Here is a 24,878-nt window from a genome sequence, read left to right as displayed (position 1 = left end):
CCAGGGGGTTCTCTCTGGGATTTAGGGAGCAGAACTGCCTTACTTTCCTGTTTTCCATGGTAACGAAGAGATCTATCTCTGATTGACTCCATTTTTGTACAATCAGGTCGAAGATGGAAGTTTTTAGGGACCATTCTCCTTGTCTTAGTAGATTGCGGCTTAAGAAATCTGCTGTGATATTTTCTTTCCCTTTTATATGTAGCGCTGTTAAAGATAGAAAATGCCACTCTGCTAGCTGGAACAACCGTTCTGCCACATTCATCAGGGGTTTGGAAAGAGTCCCGCCTTGGTGGTTGATATAAGCCAGTGACCTGATTGTCGGAGAACACCCGCACATGATGGCCCTGTAGATACACAAGTAGCTCCTTAGCTGCCTGCTCTACCGCTGTCAACTCTTTCAGGTTAGATGACATCTCTATCTGATGATGGTCCCATAGGCCCTGTACCAGAATCTCACCCATATGGGCCCCGCAACCGGAAGGGCTAGCATCCGTGGTGATTATTCGGGATATGTCATACTCCCAGGGAACCCCTCTGGATAAATTATCCTTGTCTAGCCACCACTCTAGGGACTCCCTTGTGTTCCGGGACAAGGTTAGCTGGCCCTCTAAGTAACCTCCGAACACTCTTTGATGTACTAAAACTTCGCCCTGTAGTGTTCTTGAATGGAATTGGGCCCACTGGACAGCCGGGATTACAGGAAGAAAGAGAACCCAGAAGGGACATGGCTTTCCTGAGGGACATGGTGGGGTTATTGGAAGCGTTCAGGACCTGATAGTGTAGGCGAACAAGCTTCTCCGGAGGCAGACGGCATTCCTGTTTCTCAGAATCTAGGATCAAGCCCAAGAATTGTTGGACTCTCATCGGTTGCAACCGAAATTTTTTAATGTTAAGCAGCCAACCTAACCGCTCTAAGGCAGACATTGCCCTTTGTAGCTGTTCCATACAATGTTTCACCGTTTTCCCTACAATCAGGAAGTCATCTAAGTAGGGAACTACTAGAATGTCTGATTCACGTAGATGGGCCATAACCTCCGCTACCACTTTAGTAAATACTCGGGGAGCGACTGCCACCCCAAAGGTGAGGGCCGCATATTGGAAATGCTGAACTGACCCATCTAACTGAACCGCCACTCTGAGGAAGCGCTGATGAGCTGCATGAATGGGTATATGGTAGTAAGCATCTTTTAAATCTAACACTACCATAAAGCAATTTTTAAACAGCATTTTTATTGATGAATTAATTGTCTCCATTTTAAACGGGCGTATGATCAGGAATTCGTTGAGAGACTTAAGATTTATTATAGTCCTAAAGGAGCCGTCTGGCTTGCGGACCAGGAACAGAGGGGAGTAGAAACCTCTTCCCCTTTCTCCTTCTGGAACCATAGTTAGGACCTTCTTGCGGCAAAGATCATGAACCTCGGCCTCCAGGGCAGCTTGTTCTGATGTGGCAGTCCTGAGCGGGGTGACCTTAAAACGATCTTGGGGGACCCGGGTGAACTCTAGTCATAGACCCGCAGCTATCACCCCCAGTATCCAGCTACTACTAGAAATCCTAGACCAGGCTGGGTAGAAGGCAGCTAGTCTCCCCCTACCGGAGCAGCTAGTCATTGGGGCGGCTTTTTAGTGTCACGGGCTGGACCTTCCTGGCGCCCCCCACCTCCGAACATGAAACCTGTACCTCTCCTTTTCTTGTCATCCCATCTGCCCTGGTCCCTGGATGGCCTTCTACGGAAATATCCTTTCCTAGTAAAGGGACGTCTATAAGAAGGGTTCGGTAGACTGGGGAACTTCTTTTTATCATCCCCGGCCTTCTCTAAAAGTTCATCCAAAACGGGGCCAAACAGATATTCCCCCTCGCATGGAATGGAGCAGAGTCGCGACCTGGCCTGGATATCTCCTGGCCAGCATTTTAACCAGAGAGCCCTTCATGCTGTGTTAGATAAACTCGCGGTCCTCGCCGCCATTCTCGCAGAGTCTGCTGAGGCATCAGCCAAAAAAGCGGCAGCACTTTGGATGATTGGTAGGGTTTTCCGGATGGATGCTCTTGAGGCTCCGTCCTTCAGTTGGGAATCCAGTTGATCTAGCCAGACCATCATGGATCTGGCCGTACATGTGGCAGCTATCGCTGGTCTTAAAGCGCCTGCTGACATCTCCCATGTTCCCTTTAGAAAGGAATCCGCTTTTTTATCCAGCGGGTCTTTTAAGGAGGCCATGTCATCGAATGGTATGGAGGATTTTTTTGGAGGCTTTGGCTACTGCCGCGTCCAGCTTAGGGGCCTTATCCCATCTGTTTACCACTGGATCATCGAACGGGTACCTCCACTTGAAGGCAGGTGGCAAGGAGCCCCTTTTTTCAGGTCTTTTCCATTCCCTATCAGGCTCTGGACTTTGTCATTTAAAAGGAAAGGCCCTGCGCTTTCTGGGATCTAGACCCCTGGACATCACGTCCTGTGCGGAAAGTTCTGGTTTTGAGTCTGCTACCCCCATGGTGGACCTTATTGCTTTAACCAGCCTATCCATTTGATCAAAGGAGAAGCAGAATCGGCTTGAGTCTTCCTCTGAAGAAGACGAAGTGGAGGCCGGGGAATCTGAGGAGTCATCGTTCCTAGGGGCGGCTGAGGACTCCGAACCTGAGAGACTAATTTCTCTTCCTTTAGAAGAATCCCTTTTAGATAGGGCCTTCATTTCCGACCTGATAATTTCCCTCAGGCTTGTGGTGAAGTCCGGCGTTTCTTCCGCTACCTGTATGGACGGGGGCCTGTCAATCTACCCCTGGGCTCCCGTCCCTATCCAACCCCTACCGTTTGTCGCACGCATTGCTGACACAACTTTTTAGGGTGGCCGCCTGGCAAGGGGCAACTACAGAGGGCACATTCCCTGTGCTTCTGTTTTCCTGTAGCTTTCCTCCCCTGCGAAAAAAACATAAGGGAACACTGCATCAGGGTACATTCACGGAGATCTCTTACCCATGCAGATGAGGTAGGTACCGGATCACGGAGGGAGGCAGGAGGGTCCTTTATCCTGGAGGAACTTCTGTGGCTCTGTTCGCTCGGACGTTTCTGCTTTTTTTGCTGGCCACTCGCATGAGGCTTCACCGTGGCCTGTTTCTGTGGGCACTCCTGCGCCTCGTCCTGCTGCTCTATGGGGGCTTCTGTCGTCTCCATTGCTGGGCCTTCAGAACCACCCCAGCAGCATCACCTCCTGTCTTTTAAGGCCTCCCAGCCGGGTCAGCAGGGTTCTGGCGTGGCAGACCCCCCTCCTGTACCGGCCACCCCCTCCCCGCCCCGGGCACCGCGCGCCACCACGGGCCGCCGTGCACCCGCGGCGTGCACTGGAAAGCCGACCAGCACCCGACTTCCGGTTTCGGCGTTCCCGGCCCCGCCCCTTCCGCCGCGTCACTTCCGCCGCTCATCAGAGCCCGTGGGAGCGTGCGGAAGGAGCCGGCACGGCGCCCCCGGCTCTGGTATGCCCGCCGCCCGGATAGGAGAGGGGGACCGGACCCCCGAGGGAGAACGCACCAGGAGGGGCCCGGGGCATACATACCTGGTGCCCACAACATGGAGGCGGCTGTCCACCGGACCCTGTGCTCCACCTGCTCCGACCACTGCCGTGGCGACCTACCCGGCCCCACCGTGGCACTTCCAGGGACCCGAGCGTGACCGAGGTAGGAGAACCCCCCGCTACCTGGGTTGGTCAGCCGGCCTGGGAATCCCTCGACGACTTCATGATGGACGATCTGAAGGAAGTCCCATCCTCTAGGAACAGGAAACCAACTGATGCGTGGGAGAGGTGCCGCCTTTTTGTATGTGTAGGTTTCCTGTTCCTAAAGGGTGGATCCCCTCTCTCAGGTGGTACTGTCATGGACGACCGAAGAAATAGTAACAATATTCTCTTTGGGGTCTGTTACAAACCCCCAAATATAACAGAAATCATGGAAAGTCTACTACTAAGGCAGCTAGATGAAGCTGCAACCCATAATGAGGTCCTTGTTATGGGGGACTTTAACTACCCGGATATCAACTGGGAAACAGAGACCTGCAAAACCCATAAAAGCAACAGGTTTTTGCTAATAGCCAAGAATAATTATCTTTCACAATTGGTGCGGAATCCAACCAGAGGAGCAGCACTTTTAGACCTAATACTATCTAACAGACCTGACAGAATAACAAATCTGCAGGTTGTTGGGCATCTAGGAAATAGCGACCACAATATTGTACAGTTTCACTTGTCTTTCGCTAGGGGGACATGTCAAGGAGTCACAAAAACACTGAACTTTAGGAAGGCAAAGTTTGACCAGCTTAGAGATGCCCTTAATCTGGTTGACTGGGACAATGTCCTCAGAAATAAGAATACAGAAAATAAATGGGAAATGTTTAAGAACATCCTTAATAGGCACTGTAAGCGGTTTATACCTTGTGAGAATAAAAGGACAAGAAATAGGAAAATCCCAATGTGGCTAAACAAAAAAGTAAGAGGGGCAATTAACAGTAAAAAGTAAGCATTTAAACTACTAAAGCAGGATGGCACCGGTGAAGCTCTAAAAAAACTATAAGGAGAAAAATTCTTTATCTAAAAAAAATAATTAAAGCTGCCAAAAAGGAAACAGAGAGGCACATTGCTAAGGAGAGAAAAACTAATCCCAAGCTGTTCTTCAACTATATCAATAGTAAAAGGATCAAAAGTGAAAGTGTAGGCCCATTAAAAAATTGTGAGGAAAGTGTGGTTGTAGGTGATGAGGAAAAAGCTAATATATTAAACATCATCTCCTCCACGCTGGAAAATGAAATGCTAGGTGAAATGCCGAGAGACAAAGAAAACCCTAAATTAAGGGTCACCAATCTAACCCAAGAAGAGGTGCAAAACCGGCTAAATAAGATTAAAATAGATAAATCTCCGGTTCCGGATGGCATACACCCACGAGTACTAAGAGAACAAAGTAATGTAATAGACAAACCATTATTTCTTATATTTAAAGACTCTATAGCGACAGGGTCTGTTCCACAGGACTGACGCATAGCAAATGTGGTGCCAATATTCAAAAAGGGCTCTAAAAGTGAAACTGGAGATTATAGGCCATTAAGTCTAACCTCTATTGTTGGTAAAATATTTGAAGGGTTTCTGAGGGATGTTATTCTGGATTATCTTAATGAGAATAACTGTTTAACGCCATATCAGCATGGGTTTATGAGGAATCGCTCCTGTCAAACCAATCTAATCAGTTTTTATGAAGAGGTAAGCTATAGACTGGACCAAGGTGAGTCATTGGATGTGGTATATAGTTGTGGCCAAAAGTATTGACACCCCTGCAATTCTGTCAGATAATACTCTTTCTTCCTGAAAATGATTGCAAAAACAAATTCTTTGCTGTTATTATTATCTTCATTTAATTTGTCTTAAATGAAAAAACACAAAAAGAATTGTCCTAAAGCCAAATTGGATCTAATTCCACACCAAACATAAAAAAGAGGGTGGACAAAAGTATTGGCACTGTTCGAAAAATCATGTGATGCTTCTCTAATTTGTGTAATTAACAGCACCTGTAACTTACCTGTGGCACCTAACAGGTGTTGGCAATAACTAAATCACACTTGCAGCCAGTTGACATGGATTAAAGTTGACTCAACCTCTGTCCTGTGTCCTTGTGTGTACCACATTGAGCATGGAGAAAAGAAAGAAGACCAAAGAACTGTCTGAGGACTTGAGAAACCAAATTGTGAGGAAGCATGAGCAATCTCAAGGCTACAAGTCCATCTCCAAAGACCTGAATGTTCCTGTGTCTACCGTGCGCAGTGTCATCAAGAAGTTTAAAGCCCATGGCACTGTGGCTAACCTACCTAGATGTGGACGGAAAAGAAAAATTGACGAGATTTCAACGCAAGATTGTGCGGATGTTGGATAAAGAACCTCGACTAACATCCAAACAAGTTCTAGCTTCCCTGCAGTCCGAGGGTACAACAGTGTCAACCCGTACCATCCGTCGGCGTCTGAATGAAAAGGGACTGTATGGTAGGAGACCCAGGAAGACCCCACATCTTACCCCGAGACATAAAAAAGCCAGGCTGGAGTTTGCCAAAACTTACCTGAAAAAGCCTAAAACGTTTTGGAAGAATGTTCTCTGGTCAGATGAGACAAAAGTAGAGCTTTTTGGGCAAAGGCATCAACATAGAGTTTACAGGAGAAAAAAAGAGGTATTCAAAGAAAAGAACACGGTCCCTACAGTCAAACATGGCGGAGGTTCCCTGATGTTTTGGGGTTGCTTTGCTGCCTCTGGCACTGGACTGCTTGACCATGTGCATGGCATTATGAAGTTTGAAGACTACCAACAAATTTTGCAGCATAATGTAGGGCCCAGTGTGAGAAAGCTGGGTCTCCTTCAGAGGTCATGGGTCTTCCAGCAGGACAATGACCCAAAACACACTTCAAAAAGCACTAGAAAATGGTTTGAGAGAAAGCACTGGAGACTTCTAAGGTGGCCAGCAATGAGTCCAGACCTGAATCCCATAGAACACCTGTGGAGAGATCTAAAAATGGCAGTTTGGAGAAGGCACCCTTCTAATATCAGGGACCTGGAGCAGTTTGCCAAGAAGAATGGTCTAAAATTCCAGCAGAGCATTGTAAGAAACTCATTGATGGTTACCGGAAGCGGTTGGTCGCAGTTATTTTGGCTAAAGGTGCCAATACTTTTGTCTGGCCCATTTTTGGAGTTTTGTGTGAAATGATCAATGTTTTGCTTCATTCTCTTTTGTGTTTTTTCATTTAAGACAAATTAAATGAAGATAATAATACCAAAGAATTTGTGTTTGCAATCATTTTCAGGAAGAAACGGAGTATTATCTGACAGAATTGCAGGGGTGTCAATACTTTTGGCCACAACTGTATCTTGATTTTTCCAAAGCGTTTGATACCGTGCCACACAAGAGGTTGGTACACAAAATGAGAATGCTGGGTCTGGAGGAAAATGTGTGTAAATGGGTAAGTAACTGGCTTAGTGATAGAAAGCAGTGGGTGGTTATAAATAGTATATTCTATAACTGGGTCGCTGTGACCAGTGGGGTACCGCAGGGGTCGGTGTTGGGACCTATTCTCTTCAACATATTTATTAACGATCTGGTAGAAGGTTTGCACAGTAAAATATCGATATTTGCAGATGATACAAAATTATGTAAAGCAGTCAATACAAGAGAAGATCGTATTCTGCTACAGATGGATCTGGATAAGTTGGGAACTTGGGCCGAAAGGTGGCAGATGCAGTTTAACAATGATAAATGTAAGGTTATACACATGGGAAGAAGGAATCAATATCACCATTACACACTGAACGGTAAACCACTGGGTAAATCTGACATGGAGAAGGACTTGGGGATCTTAGTTAATGATAGACTTACCTGGAGCAGCCAGTGCCAGGCAGCGGCTGCCAAGGCAAACAGGATCATGCGGTGCATTAAAAGAGGTCTGGATACACATGATGAGAGCATTATACTGCCTCTGTACAAATCTCTGGTTAGACCGCACATGGAGTACTGTGTACAGTTTTGGGCACTGGTGCTCAGGAAGGATATAATGGAACTAGAGCGGGTACAAAGGAGGGCAACAAAATTAATAAAGGGGATGGGGGAACTACAATACCCAGAGAAATTAGCAAAATTAGGATTTAGTCTAGAAAAAAGACGACTGAGGGGCGGATCTAATAACCATGTATAAGTATATAAAGTAAGGGGACAATACAAATATCTCTCCGAGGATCTGTTTATACCAAGGAAGGTGACAGTCACAAGGGGGCATTCTCTGCGTCTGGAGGAGAAAAGGTTTTTCCACCAACATAGAAGAGGATTCTTTACAGTTAGGGCAGTGAGAATCTGGAATTCCATGCCTGAGGAGGTGGTGATGGCGAACTCCGTCGAAGGGTTCAAGAGAGGCCTGGATGTCTTCCTGGAGCGTAATGATATTGTATCTTACAGTTATTGTTAGGTTCTTTAGAAGGACATAAATCTGGGGATTTATTCTGACAGAATTTTATAGGCTGAACTGGATGGACTAATGTCTTTTTTCGGCCTTACTAACTATGTTACTATGTTCTTCTTCTTATTATTATTTTTTTGCAGTGTTCTGATTTTAACGGTACCTAGTTTGGAGAGATTTCCTTCGATATCCGCCCCAGAATTAGTGACACTTTGCTTATTCCACCAGGTGTCTTTCAAAACTACTCAACAGTAAACTTTATTTGCAGGCTTTTTTTAAAAACTGTTTTTGAGGAGGATTTTGGAGACGATCTCAATGAACACAGGTTAAATATACTCGATTGAAATATTTGCGCCTTTGGGGATTTATTTTTCTTCCTTTGATTTGGCTACAATAATCATTTCTGTAATCAGAATTCATTAAAAAGTGTTGCAGTAATTATCTTCTAAGGCTATATTCACACATGGAGGTTTTTCTGCGTGTTTCTGTGCTAAACTTTAAACTGCTTTTTACAGTACTAACAAAAGCTATGAGATTTCAGAAATTTCCTGCACACAGCTTTTTTTTCTTCCTGACTGAATTGCCAAACTGCTGCATTTTTAAGCATAGAAAGAAATAGGTACGTGCAAATAAGCAGCAAAAAATGCAGGCATCAGCAGATACAGCAGGATGTAAAACCATTTATTTTTGTGATTTTCCCAAGTTTAAACTATAATGTTTTGGTCTCCTCACATGAGAATGGCAGTTAGGATTAGCACAGTTTTATTAATTAGTGATGTGTAAAGTAAACATTGGCTGACCAAGGTGTGAGACTGAACAATACCTGATCAACTCAAGGGCCAACCGAAGTGTAAGAGTAAAGCATGTAGTACAAACTCAATACTCTGCTAATGTCTTAGGTAAACTATTCCTGACCATTTCACGCCCCCTCTGTTACATTGATAATTGTGTATTTTTTCATGAACTTATCAACTTTTTTGTTCAGAACAGTTACTATTTTTTCAGACTTAAAAAACTTTTTCCACTAAATTGATCAAATTGCCCTTTTTTTCCTAAAAATGGTTTTATGGTTTCACATATGTCTTGCCTTGGCGACCTAACACCTTGGCATTGTTCATGCTTCTGTGGTGGAAGCAAAGCTGAGCTTTGGGATCCTGAAAAATGCAGCAAAAAAAAAAAAAAAAAAAAAAAACTCAGCAAAACATGCTTTTTGTAAACAGCTTCTTTACTGCCAAGAAAGCAGGATTTGCCTGCATAACAAAATTCAGCAAAAATGCAATGTGGGAACATAGCCTAAAAGCCTCTGGCTGCAGAATGAGGGAGAGTTCATCTCTTATCTATCTTTTCTGAGCTCCACTCATTTATCACTACAACGAAGCTGAATGTGCAGGATAAAAAGGAACCCGAGCAAGAAAAACAGTGCAAAAGTATCACGGAAACTAAATAGCAAATATGATTTTTTTTAGCCCCAAATACATGCACATCAAAATGACCGAGATGCAAAAAATATGCAGATAAAAGAAGCAAAAATGCATAAAAACCCATGTAGTTGGCACATGACTATTAAAGTTTTATCAAAGCCAACTAACAGTAGGTTTCCAAAAGTAAAAAGTTTTATTCAAAACATAATTTACAAAAAACGGTGATAAAGTGAAACTCTCCAAAAAAAACCAAACAACGCAAGTAGCTTAATTGCTACAGAAAATCTGCAGAGCCAACAATGCACCAAACGTTCATAGTGGGAACCTAAATACATAATGAAATCATAATAATTAGAGTCCAATATGCTGGTTAAGAACAGATCTCGGATGGGACATTAATTATCCAGTTATGATTTTTTTTTTTTTTACAATCTACCAAAATTACCCTTTATGTAAGTATTAAAAACTATCAGGAACCACAAAAAAGTTAAACTTTACTGCGACCAGATATTGCACTATTGGCATTAGTACAGGATACACAATTTAGATGATATTTCCACCTATATTTATATCACAGCAAACAAGTTAAAAAAACAATCAAAATTGGGTTAAATAGAAAAAAACCCAAATCACTTAAAATGTCTGTAAATACAAGGTAATGAATGAATGACAGATATAGGAGTGAGCAGACCTTGGTGCCGCCGTGTCCTCGCTCTATGTCTGGTCTATGCTGTACCTTCTCCGATACAGACTTATATATGGAAAGAGCCCTGTCAATCAAGGCAGATCCTTACATGAACCGCCGAGAACATGAAAACACTTCTGTACGACAAAGCCTCTCGCTTAAGCCGGTTAATTATTTTTTAAAGGCATCATCAGTTGAAACAAAGTTGACTTACCCTAGTGACAGAACTCCAAGGTAAATAATGCCGACAAGTGGTTTCCTAAATGTTCACATGGATGAGTAAAAGGGAATTCAAAATCTGACACTCCCCCCTCCAGCATTGTATCATTCTGAAGACAAAACATATGAATCGTTGCACAAAAGTTTAATAAAGTTTGCTACATTTTAGACATGGAATTTTAAGAGTCCTGTAGTGAAACAACCAATACCCACCATCTACCATATAACGGCCATAACTGTTGGACTTCCTCCATAGAGCACTATAAAACCTTATGCGGCTTTATAACAATCATCTGGCATTGACCTCAAGCATACCGGCTCAGCTGTGGCCACAATTGCAATAACAGGAGAGAACATGGATTCAGAAGGTGGTATTGCACACTGACCACTGATAGTCGATGTGCAAGTTCGAGGGAGAGAAATTGCAGCATGCACTAGTCGCATTCATTTGCAGACAAGAAAGTGTTGTTCATTGGTGGCAGCTCCTGCACCATCCACACCCCAGATGAGCACAGGGACCCCATCATGTCTGCAGTTTAGCCTCACACCATATTGACTTAGCGTTTCCTAAAAACTCCAGACAAGTGTACATTTCTCTGTAGAGGATTACTCAATTGTGCAAATTGATTTTAAAAGATCCAGTCCAACAACCAGATCAGTAATCTGTGGCTGTCAGACTCAAGTCCTGCAAACCACATTCTTTACAGCATTCATGGATCCTCTTTTGGATTTGCCGGTTGGCAACAATGTTACATGTGTGGTGCAGGCTGGTTAGTCATAAGAAGACCTGCAGATGACGGGATGTAGCTCGCAGGGCTACCATCCAAACATAGATCTGGGGATTTATTCTGACGGAATATAGGCAGAACTGGACGGACAAATGTCTTTTTTCAGCCTTGCTAACTATGTTAAAATATAATGTTTATTGGATTTGTAAAATTAAAAACAAGTTTTAAATAAAGAAACCCAATGGAGGACCACAAATATAGTTACATACACTTACTATCACTTTGGTTATATCTTACTTGTCCAAATAGGTATATAGGACTGTTAGTCCTTAACAATCAAAGCCTTAGTGTCAGGGCATATACTAAAAAGTGGAAAACCTTACTGACATGTCTGACAAGATAGTTTGGTATATGGTCTTGGTGCCCCAATGTACGTTTCGCCTTTGCTTCATGAGGGGGCATCAGGATCACATACCTCATCATCTTGTCAGACATGCAAGCAATTTCCTCTACATTTTAGAATATATGTCCTGCCACTAAGGCTTTTTTTTGATTGTTGCTATTTTGTTCCTATATACCTATTTGGACAAGTAAGGATATAATTAAATTGATAATAATCAACATGAAAAGAGGACTTAGAAATCCTAAAAAAAAAATTAAAAAAACACCAAAAAAGCAGATGCTTACCTGCCCAGGCCTCCAAACAAATGCACTATCAGGGTGCAGTGGACCCAATTAAAGATGGCAGCAATACCAATGAAACAATCACTCTCAACCTACCAATCCATGGAGAGGGTGGTTGTTTGGTATATTAGTGCACAAAAGATAATAATCCGTATGCGGCGTTATTCACATAAAGTGATAAAGTTTCTATGTAAATATATTTATGTGGGGTTACTCTGATTAAAATACATTTGTTTTTAATTGTAAGATTATATGCACTTATTTTGTTGCTTTGGTGGTGTTGCTAATTAGAGGTATGTCTCTAGTTACTAGTATTTTTCTGACAATTTATGCTCTCTTATGGCGGTAGTCAAGAATACATATCAAGCAGCATTCAGCACCAAACAGAAGTATTCAGCTCTATGCACAGTTCACACTGAAAAAGCTGCAGCTTTCATACCTTTCTTGACAGCACCAACACTGACTGCTCAGCTTTCCTAGCTTGACCTGTGTAGTCTCCATTCAGAGATCCTGGCTTGTCTCTTTCCCACGTACAGCTCACATCTTGTCTGGTCACTCACCGGCTTCAACACAATCCACTCTTCTCAACCCGAGTAGACTGACACATGGTAAACTGAATCACTGGTTCTTTGCCAAAGCTAGTCAGGGGCATCTAATTAAGACTTGCAATACTAGAATTTAACCCAGTCCTACCTGTCTTTGCTACAATATTATATATATTTGTCATCACCAGTGGCAGATAAATGTAAAGTAGTATCAGCCGGGCACAACAGATCAAATTCTACTGCAGAGAATAAGTGCTGATCCGCAGTACCCACCCACAGCCACTAAACAGTCTATGAAAGTTGGCTGACTGCTTTGTACACTTTACACTCGGCTACCACCAGAGGAAATAATTGATCAGTGGGAGTGTCAGACCCCACTCATCTTATACTGAGGATGTATGCTAAGACTACACATTAAATGGCTGTAGACTGAACGATGCTTTGGCCAATCCTTTGACCAACAGCGATCTCTCCCATGCGAAGGAGCACTCACTTGATCAAGTGGTCCTGTGCTCTCTATGAGAAAGCTGAAAGATTACATCAGCCGGTGGATTATCTCGGGGAGAACAATGCAATCGACATTTCTTCCAACTATCAGTTGGCCAGCACGACATACACATTACATCTTTGGCCGAAACCCATTGATATCAGTGGATTCAGCTGACATTAGCATAATGTGTACGGGGGGCCTTGAACTAGCAATAACAATGGGTCTATATAGACTCATTGTTTGCATTTAGTTCAAAAGTGTAAATCATGAAGAAGGCTTCTATTTTTTATTTCAGACTTTGCAATCATGAATAATTATAATTTTCCTGATTAAATTAACTGGAAATCCCAAACACAGGGAAGTCAGAGAGACAACTAGAACAAGATGCAAAGTCTAAATAAATAGGTTAAAAAAATTCTTGACAGGCTGATAAGTAAGGCACCATTATCAATAATCCTATCCTTTAGACTTAATACCCGGGACAGAACATAAAAATAAAGCGATGTAGGGTAAAGACAAGGCGGCTTAATTTATCAAGTTGACTATTGTTCGTGTCCAGCCTTTTGGAATGCTTTCTCAGTCTTTGTTCCGGTCTTTACTTTCCTGTATTACCTTGGTGATAGATAAATTAATAATAAAAAAACAAAAACAAAAGCTATGCACGATGGCAAAGAAAGAGAATGGGTTCACAAATCCCATCCCTGACTTCTTTTTCCCCCATTATATTTTAACTAATCCCATAAATCTCTACCCCTTAGCCCAAATGAAAGCCACCACAATGCCGGCACTTTGTGAGCATGTGCGATGGAATGAGCCAGGGATGCGTGCGTCATTACCGCCAGTTACTCCCAGGATCACTTAATCACTTGACTATTATGAGCTCAGTGTAGCGACTTAAACCTTTATGACCAGCTTGCATTAAAAGGGAAAAATCTGTAGGTTTCCAAGTGGGATTATTTGTGTTAGAGGACGAAAACAATACAAAATTAAAATACTAGACTTCATGTACTTCACTGTATTATGGATGCTTAAAGAGTTATCCCCGAAAACCTAAAACTATCCCCTATCCCAAAGGTGGGGATAACTTACTGATCCTGATAATAGAGCTCTAGTTCAAAGACTGCAGAGTCTCAGGTTTATTGGGGGTCCAACCTGGAGGACCTATGGGTAGGGGATAGTTTTGGGTATAACACTTATAAATAAACCCACCCCCTCAGTTCCCATTTCCATCCTTACCTGGGTCTGTGCCACAATAAAGAAATAGCAGACCAGAAGGTTTTTGTTAGGTCTCCTAAAGAATTGGATCTTGTGATCACGTCATGGGAAGCCTTTAGGCTGACACATGAGCACCTTCCTCTGTCAAACACCTTTAGATGCTGCAGTTGGCCTTAGATGCTGTGGTCTGTACTGTTTCCATGCAGCATCTCAACTGTGGACCTCCCGCAACAATAGGGGAAAATAGTGGGGAATCCGCACATTTACATGCAGCATGTGCAGGAGATAAAAACTTGTTCAGGTGTGATTTTGGCCCATTCTTCCACATACACTCTTCATATCCTGAAGGTCCCGTGGGCTCCTTCTATGAACTCTGAGCTTTAGTTCATTTCATACATTTTCTATTGGATTCAGGCCAGGTTATCGGCTGGGCGATTCTAGCAGCTTTATGTTCTTTCTCTGAAGCCAACTGAGTTTCCTTTGCGGAGTGTTTGGGATAATTGCTTTTCTGAAATGTCCACCTTTGTTTCAACTTCATTACCCTGGTAGATGGCAGCAGATTTTTATCAAGAATGCCTTGGTACATTTGTCCATTCATCCTTTCTTCAATCATATGAAGTATGTCAGTGTCATATGCTGAAAACAGCCCTACACCATGATGTTCCCACCACCTAACTTAACTGTTGGTATGGTTTTTTTTGGGTTGATATGCAATGCCTTCTGGCTTCCAAACATGATTTGTATTATGGCATCCAAAGAGTTCAATTTTGGTCTCATCTGACCATACTATATTCTCCCAGTATTTCACAGGCTTGTCTAAATGTTGTTAAATGCACTTGAACATGCTTTTTGTTCAGCATTGGAGTCTTGCATCGTGAGAGTACATACAGGCTATGGACGTTAAGTGCATTACATAGTTTTGTTTGAAATAATTGGCTCTTGAACAACTCTTCTGATAATTCTTTTCACCGCTCTATCTTACATCTTGCTGGAAGCACAGTCATTGCCAATTTATGGTGAAATTATGTTCTTGCCACTGCCAGATTATGACCCCAAATAGTGCTCACTGGAACCTTCAGTAGTTTAGAAATTTTTCTGCAACCAACGCCATCAGTATGTTTTGAACAATAAGGTTGTAAAGGTCTTGATGGTACCTTGGTAATGAGACACCTATAGGCAATCAGTTGAACAAGCAGATAATTTTCATTAAGTGGCAGGATTGCTTCCCAATTAGTGATAGATTTCAGCTGGTGTCATGACTTTCCATGGCTTTTGCACGGCTCTTTCTTCACATGTTCAATACCTTTTATCTGTATCATTCATCATTATTACACATAACTTATGGACATCTATGGTTTGATATCTTTGCCTGTGTGCATTGGGTGGGTTGTTACTTGGATCTGGGGAGAATTTCATATCAATAGCACCTTTAGAAATATTCACTTAGAAAACTTGTGACGTGATCTATACTTATTTCATCTGCTGTACATTACCCACACACTATATACAGTGAATGAAATATTTGATCTCTTGCAGATTTTGTAAGTTTACCCACTGACAAAGACAGGAACAGTCTATAGTTTTAAGGGTAGGTTAATTTTAACATTGAGATAGAATATCAAAAATAAAATCCAGAAAATCACGTTGAATAAATTATATAAATTTGTATTTTGCAGTGAGATATAAGTATTTGATCCCTCTGGCAAACAATACTTAATGCTTGGTGGCAAAACCCTTGTTGGTAAGCACAGCAGACATTTTGTAGTTGATGATGAGGTTTGCGCACATGTCAGGAGGAATTTTGGTCCACTCCTCTTTGCAGATCATCTCTAAATCATTAAGATTTTGATGCTGTCGCTTGGCAAGTGGGAGCTTCAACTCCCTCCATAAGTTTTCTACGGGATTAAGATCTGGAGACTGGCTAGGCCACTCCATGACCTTAATGTGCTTCTTTTAGAGCCACTCCTTTGTTGCCTTGGCTGTATGTTTTGGGTCATTGTCTTGCTGGAAGACCAAGCCACGACCCATTTTTAATGTCCTGGCAGAGGTAAGGAAGTTGTCACTCAGGATTTTACGGTACATGGCCCCATCAATTCTCCCATTGATACAAATAAGTAGTCCTGTGCCCTTAGCAGAGAAACACCCCCAAAACATAATGTTTCCACCTCCATGCTTGACAGTGGGGACAGTGTTTTTTGGGTCATAACAGCATTTTTCTTCCTCCAAACAAGGCGAGTTGAATTAATGCCAAAGAGCTCAATTTTTGACTCCTCTGACCACAGCACCTTCTCTCAATCACTCACAGAATCATCCAGGTGTCTTCTTGAGCAGGGAGACCTTGCGGGCACTGCAGGATTTTAAACCTTTACAGTTTAATGTGTTATCAATGTTTTTTTTTGTGACTGTGGTCCCAACTGCCTTGAGGTCATTAACAAATTCCCCCCCGTGTAGTTTTAGGCTGATCTCTCACCTTCCTCATGTTCAAGGATACCCCCCACGAGGTGAGATTTTGCATGGTGCCCCACACAGTCATTTTGTATTTCTTCCATTTTTATACTATTGCACCAACAGTTGTCCCCTTCTTACCCAGCGTCTTACGTATGGTTTTGTAGCCAATTCTAACTTTGTGCAGTTCTATGATCTTATCACTGACATCCTTATAAAGCTCTTTGGTTTTACCCATATTGTATAAAAGTTAGAGTCTGACTGATTGAGTTTGTGGACAGGAGTCTTTTATAAAGGTGACTATGTAAGACAGCTGTCTTTAATGCAGGTAACGAGTTGATTAGGAGCGTCTAACTGGTCTGTAGGTGCCAGAACTCTTACTGGTTGGTAGGGGATCAAATACTTATTTCTCACTACAAAATGCAAATAAATTTATATAATTTTTACAATGTGATTTTCTGTATTTTATTTTTGATATTCTATATCTCAATGTTAAAATTAACCTACCCTTAAAATTATAGACTGTTCGTGTCTTTGTCAGTGGACAAAGATACAAAATCAGCAAGGGATCAAATACGTATTTCCTCCACTGTATATATTTAGCATCAATTTCTAATTCCTCAATTATTAGGTGGACAAAAAAAAAAACAAAACAAAACAAGCAAAGTATTTCAGTTCGGAAGTTAACCCCTTAAAGACCAGGCCAATTTTTTTTTTTCAATCTGACCATTGTCACTTTATGTAGCAATAACTCTGGAATGTCTCAACATATGCCATCGAGTTGGAAACTTTTTTCGTGACACACTATGAAAATGGTAAAAACTTAGGTTGACGTTTTTATAAATTAACACAAAACGTCATAAATTTGACACAGGAAAGATCTATATCTTTGTACTGTTAGCCAGTTCAGAAATTTGACAAAACATTTTTTAAGTATAGCAATTTTTAAACTTTGATTGTCCATTTATTCCAGATAGTCACATCACACAAAAAACATTAATAAACAACATTTCCCTTATTTCTGCTTTACATCAGCGCCAATTGTAAAAAGCTACCTTATTTTGTTAACATTTTAAAAGGTTTAAAAATGTAGAATTAATTTTTTGAATTTTTTCAAGGAAACGTACAAAACTTATTTTTTTTAGGGACAGAGTCAGTTTAGAAGTGACTTTTGGGGTCCTATAAATTGGGAAATCTCCAAAAGTGACACCATTTTAAAAACAGCACCCCTCAACGTGTTCAAAATTGCTTTCAGCTCGTTCATTAACCCTTCAGGTACTTTTCAGGAATTAATGCAAAGTGACACGATGGGAATGAAAAAGAATTGAGTTACGTACCGGTAACGGTATTTTTCAGAAGTCCATGACAGCACCACGAGAGAGGGTATCCTCCCTTTGGGAACAGGAAACCTACAGATAGAAAAGGGAGGCACCTCTCACAAGCATCAGTTGGATCACAGAGCTTGAGAGGACCACCATGGTTAATAGAACAAAATATATACACAACCTGAGCTAAATATCCCACGTGAAATTATAAGTGGAAGATGTGCGCACCCACACATGAAAGGGAGGGAACTAAGGGTGCTGTCATGGGCTTCCGAAAAATACCGTTACTGGTACGTAGTTTAATACTTTATTCGGACTCCCATGACAGCACCACGAGAGAATTACAGAGATTATCTAAGGGAGGGACTACAGCCTGCAGTACCTTGAAGGCGAGATCTGAGGAATCACCCATGTCTAATCTATAATGGTTAAAAAAGGTGCAAGGGGATGATGACCACGTAGCTGCCTTACATATTTGGTCGATGGACACTCCAGATCTCTCCGCCCAAGAGGTTGCCATGGCTCTGGTAGAATGTGCCCTTAAGTTCTGCGGAGCCGGACCGCCACCTGCTGTATAAGCTAGAGACATAGCCCTCCCTAATCCATCTCTTTTAAAAAAGACATCAACAAACTGGAGCAAGTTCAGAAAAGAGCGACCAGAATGGTGACCGGTCTGCAAACCCTGTCTTATGAGGAAAGGTTGCAGGAATTGGGAATGTTTAGTTTGCAAAAGAGAAGACTGAGAGGAGACTTAATAGCTGTCTACAAATATCTAAAGGGCTGTCACATTGTAGAAGGATCAACTTTATTCTCATTTGCACAAGGAAAGACTAGAAGCAATGGGATGAAACTGAATGGGAAGAGACACAGATTAGATATTAGAAAAAACTTTTTGACAGTTAGAGTGATCAATGAGTGGAACAGGCTGCCACGAGAAGTGGTGAGTTCTCCTTCAATGGAAGTCTTCAAACAGAGGCTGGACAGACATCTGACTGGGATGATTTAGCGAATCCTGCTTTGAGCAGGGGGTTGGACCAGATGGCCCAGGAGGTCCCTTCCAACTCTACGATTCTATGATTCTATGATCTCGCTTGTGTACACTTCGAAATTCTAAGTTCCTTCCTAGGGCCCTGGAAGGATATAACTAAGGCATTGACTTTTTTCCAGGGATTGGTGACATACTGTGATAGGCATCTTCTAACATCTAAGGTATGGAGTTTTTCCTCCTTCTGGTTTGTGGGGTTAGGAAGGAAGGAGGAGAGAACTAGCTCTTGTGTTCTGTGGAAGTCAGAGGCAACCTTGGGCAAGTAGGCAGGGTCTGGCCTAAGTTCTACCCTGTCGTTCAAACTCTGCGTGTAAGGAGGGTTCCTAGGGAGTGCCTGGATATCGCTTATTCTACGTGCCGACGTGAGCTACCAAAAGGCTACTTTGAGGGATAGTCATAATTGAGTCAGATACCATGGGTTCAAACGGAGACTCCGTAATAGCCGTAAGGACTAAGTTTAAGTCCCATGGTACTCACACCTTGTCCTGTGTATGGGCCTAGATCTGTCAGCTGCTTTAATAAATCTGGATATCCAGTAGTTCTTTGCAACATCACAATTAAATAAGGCTCAAAGGGCTGAAATCTGCACTTTCAAGGTGCTATTAGCTAACCCTAATTCCAGAAATTTCTGCAGGAATTCTAAGATCTGTCCTATAGGAACCCCTTTTTCGGTTTGAAGGTCAAAAGTGGCTAGAAATTGTCTCCAGGTTCTAGCGTAGATTTTGGATGTTACCGATTTTCTGCTCTTCAGAAGGGTGTCTTATCAGGTTGGGGAAGAATCCTTTGTCCTTCAATAATGACCTTTCAAACTCCATGCCGTCAGGTGGAGTCCTGCTACCTGCGGGTGATTGACTGGGCCCTGGAAGAGAAAGTCCGGGAGATCTGGGAGTACCCAGGGGTCGCAGACTGACATTCTCCTCAGCCATGAAAACCAGGCCCTTCTGAGCCAGAAAGGAGCAATAAGAATGATCCTTGCCCTGTCCTCTCTGATTTTCCTTACTACCAGAGGCAACAGGGATAAAGGGGGGAAGGCGTAGGCCAGGTCGAAATCCCACTTCCTCTGGAAGGCATCCACCACCAGAGGTCTCTCTCTCAGATTCAGAGAACAGAACGGTTTTACTTTTCTGTCTGGTGGCGAAGAGGTCTATATCCAGTTGGCCCCACACGCGGACAATCTGGTTGAAGATGGCTCCGCTCAGACACCATTCTCCCTGCCTTAGAGTATTGCGGCTTAGAAAGTCTGCTTTGGTATTGTATTTCCCGCTTATGTGTAGTGCTGTTAAAGATAGAAAATGTCTTTCTGCCGTCTGGAAAAGGTGTTGCGCTACCAACATCAGAGCCTTGGAACAGGTCCCACCTTGGTGGTTGATATACGCCACTGTCATCTGGTTGTCCGAGAGAATTTTGACATGGTGACCCTGTAGGTACACAAGGAGTTTTTTTTATTGATAGCTCTACTGCTCACAGTTCCTTCAGATTGGAGGAACTCTCTACTGAGTGGTCCCATTGTCCCTGGACCACAAGTTTTTTTTGTTAAGCCACCATTTAAGGGAATCTAAGGCCGATGTACCTATTGTCATTTTACTGAGTAGAGACCCCCCTAGGGCTCTATCATTAGATATCTCTCTGAAGGAATCTCGTGTGTAACTGGGCCCATTTGATGGCCGGGATACAAGATTTTAGAGAACCTAATAGGGACATGGCCTGTCTGAGGGTCATGGAGGGTTTTTTTTACCGCACGCAGAACCTGTTGATGAATGAGAGACTGTCAGCTGGCAGACGACATTTTTGCCTTTCTGAATCAAAAATGAGGCCAAGAAATAGTTGGACCTTCAAGGGTTGTAGACGGGATTTTTCAAAATTTATTAGCCAACCCAGGTATTCAAGAACGGATATAGACCTTTCTACTTGGAAAAGGCAATGGTCTGCAGAATTGCTTATAATCAAGACGTCGTCTAAGTAAGGTACTACTAAGATGTCCGACTCGCGAAGGTGGGCCATGACTTTCCGATATTAATTTTGTAAAGACTCGAGGTGCTGCCGAAAGGCCAAAGGGGAGCGCTCTATACTGGAAATGCCAGACTACGCCATCTATGGAAACAGCCACTCTTAGGAAGCGTTAGTGTTTTGTATAAATGGGCACATGGTAGTATGCGTCTTAAATCTAAAACCATCATAAAACAGTTTTGAAACATTTTTATTGCCGAACCAACTGTTTCCATTTTGAAGGGCCAAGCCACTAGGAACTTATTAAGGGACCGAAGATTGATAATGGTCCTGTAGGAATTGTCCGGTTTCCGAACCAAAAACAGGGGAGAGTAGAATCCTCTACCCTCCTTGGATTCCGGCACTCCCACTAGGACTTTTTTGTGGAATAATTCGACAATTTCTGCTTCAAGAGCAGTTTGTTCGATTTGAAAGGAACGGACTGGGGTTATCCTAAACAGATTTCCAGCGATCGAGAGGAACTCAAGCTTAAGCACTGTCGATATTACATCCTGCATCCAAATGCTGTTGGAGATAGGAGTCCAGGCTGGATAAAAAGCCGATTGACTACCGATCCCCATGGGGGGTAGACTTTGGGATGGTTTCTTTCGTTCCTGTGATGAATGCCTAAACATGAAGCCAGTACCTCTTCTTTTCTTGTCATCCCATCTGGAACGGTCTCTTGCCGGCCTCCTCTGACCAAATTGCCTCCTGTTGAAGGGACGTTGGTAAGCTGAGGATGTTGGTTTGGGGAACATTTTTTTTCTCATCCCCTGCCTTATCCAGCAGTTCATCCAGGACTGGACCAAAGAGATACTCCCCTTCACACAGGATGGAGCAGAGTTTAGACCTTGTTTGAATATCACCTGGCCAGCATTTTAGCCATAGTGCTCTGCGGGCCGCGTTGGAGAGGCCAGCCACCTTTGCCACCATTATGACCGAATCCACTGAGGCATCTGATAGAAAGGCTGCGGCCCCTTGAATTGTTGGGAGGACTCCCAGATTCATTTCCCGGGGGGCTCCCTCTTTTAGCCGAGACTCAAGATGGTCCAGACTGACCATCATAGATCTGGTCGTGCAAGTGGATGCCACCGCAGGTCTCAGAGATCCAGCCGCCATCTCCCACGTCCCTTTAAGAAAAATGTCTGCTTTCCTGTCTAAGGGATCCTTGAGAGCCCCCATATACTCAAAAGGCAAGGACGATTTTTTTGATGCTTTGGCCATGGCAGCATCTAATTTAGGGGCTTTCTCCCAGTCGTTAACAGCTGGGTCGTCAAAGGGATATCTCCGCTTGAGGGCTGGCGGTAAGGAACCCTTCTTTTCCGGTCTCTTGCACTCCTGGAGAATAAATTCCTGAATCTTTTTATTCAAGGGAAAGGATTTTCGTTTCTTCTGATCCAATCCCTTAAACATTATGTCTTGCATGGATAGTTCTGGCTTGGGCTCCACTATCCCTATTGTTCCCCTGACCGCCTTTACTAGCTTATCTACCCGGTCTAGGGTCAGACAGAAGCGGCACAAGTACTCTTCAGGTGAAGAAGCTGAAAAGAATGATTCGGGGAACGGTCGTCTCTCCTCCAGTTAATTGATGAATCCGATTCCGGGGGATCCTCCTGTCTAGCGCTCACCTTGCGTCAGGGATTTTATGGACTCCCTTACTTCTATCCCAATGATGTCCTTCAGACTTGAGGTGAAGTTGGGAGTCTCTTCTGCCACCTGAGGGGAACATTTAATGGGCACTATAGACTATCTAGGCCTAGCGCAGCTCCCCCCTCCATGAGACCTCACCGTCTGCAGGATACAGGGGGGGCATAATCTCTTTGGACAAGAGTCCGGTAGGGGGCATCTACAAAGAGCGCATTCTCTCTCGCCTTATCTGTGCATTTCTTCCCCTAGGACAAATAACTTAAGGGGAAGGCTGCATCACTGGGTGAACATTCACGAAGATCACTTACCAGTGCATGCAGAAATAGGTACCGAAATACGAGGGGGGAATTTATCAGCTGGTGATGTCTGTTGTTTGGAAGAATTCTTCCAGCTGGACCGGTCACTCACTTGGCCCCGACTTGCATTCCGGTTCTTCTGTCGGGTCTCTGCTGCTTGCTGCTGTGGCTTCTACCTCCTGCAGGGGTTGTTGCAGCTGCATATCCTCCATGGTGGCAAAAAATGGGCCAGAAGCATGGGTCCCCCTGCTTAGTGGCTATATATACCCCCTCAGTATCTGGCCAGCAGGGCATACCGTGCTTCCCCGCCCCCTCAGGTGCATCCTGTTTTCAAAATCAGGCTCCGGTCTCTGGCACGGCGGCTGCCATTTTTCCGGCGCCAGAATAGCCCCGCGCATGCGCAGAAGGGAGCCGGCGCCGGTGACCCGGAAGCATCCGCTGGCCCCGCCCCCAAAGTCACCCGGCGGCCCCAAGATGGCGCCGACCATGTCTGAGGTCGCTCCAGGACACCCAGACGGGGACCACACGTGCCCCCGCATCTGACACTGCCGGATCCGGACCTCAGAGGCACTGCCGAAGCGCAGAACCAACGGACTACTCATCTCGCGCTGCTGCCTTCCGGAGACTGCGATCCTCCGGACCCCACTCCCTGCTGTACGCACAAACTGCTGTGAAGTCCATTGAGGACCACCGTGGAGTTCCCAGGGACTCCGCATGCACCAGTCGAGGTAGGAGACCCCCCCCCGTGCTACCTGAGCCGACTGGCTGGGCCTGGGGACATCCTGTAGGATTCGGTTCCATCAGGAAACCAACTAATGAGTGGGAGAGGTGCCGCCCTTTTGTATCTGTAGGTTTCCTGTTCCTGAAGGGCGGATCCCCTCTCTCTTGGTGCTGTCATGGGAGTCCGAATAAAAAAATGTTATTTTTATCACCTAAATGTTTCTAACTTCTGAACAGGCCGCTATAGCGCGAAGACTCTAAGGCCGCTATTTAGCCATGAATTGCTATCGCAAACAATCAGGACTACACAATCAAGATCTCAGGGCGCGGATGTGGTTAAAGAGAGCCCCCACACTCTTAACTATCTAGATGCTGTGGTCACTATTTACAGCTGTATTTAAGGGGTTAAACGGCCATAGTTGGTGCCAACACTGATCGTGGCTGATGCAGAAAGTTGTCAGCTATAGTGTACTGCTGACAGCTGCTGGATTGTCACCCGTCGGAGGATGCTAGTCTCTTATAATCGCAGGTTAGTTTTATGCCGTATTGGTGGTCAATAAGGGGTTAAAACACCAAGCATACATCTATCATGTAAAATCCATCTTGTGCTACTGTTTTTTTCCCTCTCTGGATACATTTCAGTGTATGTTTATTCTGATAACTTGTTTCTAAACCTCGTGTTTTTATCATCACACAGGGCCGACTCTAGTGTAAATCAACCATCTTGAGCTCCTCGTAGGGCTGGATTTTATTTATTAATCGTCCCTTTGTGTGAAAGATCTCTCTTGAAACGTGTTGAAAAGATTACATGACAGGTTCCAAGTTTTAATAGCAGGATTCCTCGCTTTCTCCCCTGCTGCTGCATCCCACAGTATTAGTTTTAACAAGGATTTCCGAAATGCAAGTGGCTAATTGAAATAATTCTGAAAGAAAAACGTAACTTGGGATTATACTCGGATTATGTGTACGTTTCATTTTCCCTGGTAATTAATCCAAACAAAATACATTTATTTCAAGAGCTGTTCCAATGAAGTGGACGCCATACAGCGCGGTGCCAGTCACAATCTCTCTGGTTATCTACACTGCTATACATTTATTAGTATCAGATTTTGTTATAAAATGTCCAGAAATGTTTTATGCCATTACAATTCCGTACATCCTCATTTAAAAACATTATATAGACGACTTAAAAAAAAAAAAAACCTCATGGTCCAGTCTTGGGATTGCAATTCATAATCTGAGGATGATACAGATAAAGATACAAATACATGCATTACTTCTGAACTGTGCAGAAAATACATCTTTACAACAGTTCCCTCAATGCCACCGACACAATGTGCCCTCACCCCCTAGTCTCCCCCACAACGCAAAGGGGCTTGCATCTCCCTCATCCCCCATTGCAAGGGGCCCACATCGCTCTCGACCGATCCCCACTGTCGCAAGGGGCCACGCTGTCACGCCACCC

At 43.5% G+C, this 24,878-nt stretch overlaps 1 protein-coding gene across 1 annotated transcript in view; it reads right to left on the bottom strand.

Annotated features, from left to right (window-relative positions):
- GPHB5 (glycoprotein hormone subunit beta 5) overlaps positions 1-24,878 on the bottom strand; it is a 46,458-nt gene that overhangs the window by 14,017 nt on the left and 7,563 nt on the right. The window lies entirely within an intron of this gene.

This window comes from Dendrobates tinctorius, unplaced genomic scaffold (genome assembly GCF_039654945.1).
Source record: "Dendrobates tinctorius isolate UK_male_01 unplaced genomic scaffold, ASM3965494v1 ptg000006l, whole genome shotgun sequence".
In the NCBI taxonomy this organism is placed as follows: Eukaryota; Metazoa; Chordata; class Amphibia; order Anura; family Dendrobatidae; genus Dendrobates; species Dendrobates tinctorius.
This window is presented reverse-complemented; position numbering and strand designations above follow the sequence as displayed.